The following is a 4,085-nucleotide window of genomic DNA, read 5'->3' on the forward strand; positions in this document are numbered from 1 at the left end:
ACTTAGGTTATGGAACGCAATATTGATGATTAATTTATTATGCTTTTTATGGCTGCAAAATGGGGTTAATTCTTTAATACTAATTTTATCAATATTTTTATTTTTTATTTTTTATGGACAGAGACGATAAACATAAATTTAGTCCTCCTACTAAAATTTCCTCAAGAGTCAAGAGGAAAAAACTTTCCCCGGGCTACAATATAATCACATAGGCCCAATATATATGATGCTTTCCCTTGCGAAGATTCCTTATAACTTCTGACCCAAAAGCATGACAAAAACAAATCTACTACCTGGGAGTTTTGTAGGACCACTCAAAAAAGGTCCACATCACAGTAGCTGGGCCATTGATTGAAAACTAATAGTTAGAGAAAAGTAGGTCCTGACTTAAAAAAAACAAGGCTATCAAAATGCACATTGCCTATCGGGCTGTCTTGTTTAACACCCTAAATGGTTGGACTTTTGCTAAAATAATAGGCCGGTGAAAATGAGATGTTAGCAAGTTGTTTTTCTCTCCGTACTGTGAATTCTAATCTGCAGATATCAAGGCTCATGGCCCAACGAGCACAAACCTCCCAATAGGGAGCAAGACACCCAGACATGAAGACTGGATGGAAGACATCCATGATGAAGGGCACAACACTAGAACTTATGCAAGCATGCTGAAGGGAGCAGCACCTGAGTCAGAGGATGAAGAAGATTCCGAAGAAATTGGAGATGACGAGATGGACAGTGATCGAGAAAACGTCCCTGAAACAGAGGAAGAAAATAAGAAAGAAGTTAATAAAGACAACAAAAACAAAGAGGAGAGCACATATATAAAAGTCATTTTTCTGAAAATCGGACCGGACCGACCGGTTCGACCGGATTAACCGGGAACCGGTCATTTGGCCGGTCCGGTTGACCTCCAAAACCTCTCTGTAAAAAACCGGTTAAAAAACCGGTTAAACCGGTGGTTAACCGGTGAATCGGACGAACTGGACGGTTTTTTAAGTTCCGGTTTTTTAAAATAGCCCAAAACGGCGTCGTTTTGTGACGCAAAAAAAAAAAAAAAAAAACCCACGACCCACTAACCTAACCCACCCCCAAATCATTCAGTACTCAGTTGTCACCACACGCCTCCCTCAACCCTACTTTCCTTTTCCTCCAACGAGCAGAGGGACTCCACAATCGACGCCGGCAGTGAGCCAGTGACCACCGTCGCGACCGACGAACGCCGTGAAGAACACTCCCACCGTCGCGGGTCGTCGCGCACCGTTGCGGCTGCTGGGTTTCTGGGTTTTGGTCGCGGGTCGTGAAGCACCGTTGCGGCGTTGCAGGTTCTGGGTTTCTGGGTTTTGGTCGCTGGTCGTGAAGCACCGTTACGGGTTCTGGGTTTCTGACTTCTGGGTTTCTGGGTTTCTGGCTTCTGTTCGTGCTATTTTTCTGGCTTCTGTTCGTTCTTCACTTGCGGTAAGTTCTGGGTTTCTGGCTTCCGTTCGAATGTTGAATAAATTTTTTCTTCAATTCTTTGTGAGAGGAATAAATTTGTTCTTCAATTTTTTGTATATTGAATAAATTTGTTGAAATGTTGAATAAATTTGTTTGTTTGCTGGCTTCATGATTATGAGGTTATTCGTTCATGAATTTCGATTTTCTCTGCTTGATTTTGATTTTTTCTGCTTGATTTTGATATCTGTTCATGATTTTGTTTACTGGCTTCATTATTTGTTTGTTTGCTGGCTTCATGATTCTGAGGTTATTTGTTCATGAATTTGTTTGCTGAAGATTCTGGTAGGTGAGTCCTCTCTTCTTTGCTGTGTTGTGTATTGGAAAGTTGTTCTTGCTGTGTTATGGTATGGAATGGTGTGCTGTTGCAATTCTTGCAATCCTCTTTGCTGTGTTTTTGGCTGTGTTCTTGTTATGGTATTAATAATTGTTCTTTTGCTGTGTTATTGATTAATTGTTAATAATTTATATTACACAATAATCTGTATTTTTTTGTTAATAATCTTGCTGTGTTGTTCTTGGTGTTGTATTTAAACTGCTGATGGTGTTGTAGTTATTAACAATTTAGACATAAGTGTCATGTTATTTACATGGTTTTGATTTTTATGCTTGTGTATTTTTAGTCTTGTTTCGAAAATGTATGTATGGAAGAATACTATATGTATACGCTGCATATTTATGCTTAAGTGCTGACTTTACATAGCTCTCTTCTTGAAGTTCTGCTCTTTATTATGTGAAATTTTAAATTTTATTAAGTTAGAAATTATTAAATTTATATATTTAAAATTATTTTTAGATTTTTAATAATTTTATTTAATATTTAATTAAACCGGTTGAACCCCGGTTAAACTCCGGTCGAACCAATGAACCATTAAACCAGTGACCTCACCGGTTCATTGACCGGTCCGGTTCTCGCAACCTTGATAAAAGTAGAAGACATGGGAGATGGCCTTTACAATATAGTCATAAATGAAAAAGCAAAAAATGACCTTTGGAAACTTTGGTGGAATTCAATGATCATCCTGTTATGAAAAGGAGAATTGAAGCGATATGGGGAAGGCTAGGCGGGCTGGACGTCATAGACCTGGAAACGATTTCTATCCACTCTAAGAAAAAAAGATTTTAGCGATAAATTTTTAATGGCAATAGTATTATTGTTATAATTTCTTTCCTTAAAAAATCTTTTAGCAGCAATTGTACATTTGTCATTAATACTATACCTTATAATAGCCATTTAAATTATTGCCATTAAAAAATGCTAAAATTTTTTAAAAATAACAAAACCAACTGAATTCTGAAACTGTGAAATATCTCTCCTCTCAGTGTCTCACTGCTTTCCCTCACTCAAACTACTCTCTCGGTGCCTCATTCTCTTTGGACTCTGAGAATCACGCACCGATCTCCTTCTTTTTCTCGATCTTGCTCTCACATTTCCATCATTCCATCTTCTTCATCGCTTGAATCCCTTCCCACTTTTCATCTCAGTCTTAATTGCAATCTGAAACATTTTCTCGAACAAGCTTGTGCTGATTACGATTGAAATCTGAATCGCTCTCTAATCATAAGATACAAGTTCCTTAATCTCCCTCTCAGTTATGTTCTTGTGCTCCCAATTTGTGTTCTACTGCAATCTCTTTCTGGTGCACGAAATCGTGATCGTTCATTCCTTGGTAACGGCGTTAAAGACTTAATACGCACGTTCATAATCTTAGTTCTTTGTCACAACTTCGCACAACTAACTAGCAAGTGCATTGGGTCGTCCAAGTAATAAACCTTACGTGAGTAAGGGTTGATCCCACGGAGATTGTCGGCTTGAAGCAAGCTATGATCACCTTGTAAATCTCAGTCAGGCGGATTCAAATGGTTATAGAGTTTTAATAATTAAAAGATAAATAAAACGTAAAATAGGATAGAGATACTTATGTAATTCATTGGTGAGAATTTCAGATAAGCGTATGGAGATGCGTTGTTCCGTCTGAATCTCTACTTTCCTACTGCCTTCATCCAATCCTTCATACTCCTTTCTATGGCAAGCTGTATGTTGGGCATCACCGTTGTCAATGGCTACATCCCGTCTTCTCAGTGAAAATGGTCCAAATGCGCTGTCACCGCACGGCTAATCATCTGTCGGTTCTCGATCATGCTGGAATAAGATTCAGTAATCCTTTTGCGTCTGTCACTATGCCCAGCACTCGCGAGTTTGAAGCTCATCACAGCCATCCCTTCCCAGATCCTACTCGGAATACCACAGACAAGGTTTAGACTTTCCAGATCTCAAGAATAGCCGCCAATAATTCTAGCCTATACCACGAAGACTCTGATCGTAGATCAGAAGGCTAAGAGATATGCATTCAAGCTTGTTTGCATGTAGAACGGAAGTGTTTGTTAGGCACGCGTTCATAAGTGAGAATGATGATGAGTGTCACATAATCATCACATTCATCATGTTCTTGTGTGCGAATGAATATCTTAGAGAAGAAATAGGCTTGAATTGAATAGAAAAACAATAGTACTTTGCATTAATTCATGAGGAACAGCAGAGCTCCACACCTTAATCTATGGTGTGTAGAAACTCTACCGTTGAAAATACATAAGAA

At 38.7% G+C, this 4,085-nt stretch overlaps 1 long non-coding RNA gene across 1 annotated transcript; it reads right to left on the reverse strand.

Moving 5' to 3' along the window:
- On the reverse strand, positions 323-2,510 carry LOC110271713. The gene is made up of 2 exons (XR_002362318.1): positions 2,478-2,510; positions 323-750 (listed from the first exon to the last, which is right to left on the reverse strand). It is a non-coding gene; the product is annotated as an uncharacterized LOC110271713 (long non-coding RNA).

The sequence above is a fragment of the Arachis ipaensis genome, chromosome B01 (genome assembly GCF_000816755.2).
Source record: "Arachis ipaensis cultivar K30076 chromosome B01, Araip1.1, whole genome shotgun sequence".
In the NCBI taxonomy this organism is placed as follows: Eukaryota; Viridiplantae; Streptophyta; class Magnoliopsida; order Fabales; family Fabaceae; genus Arachis; species Arachis ipaensis.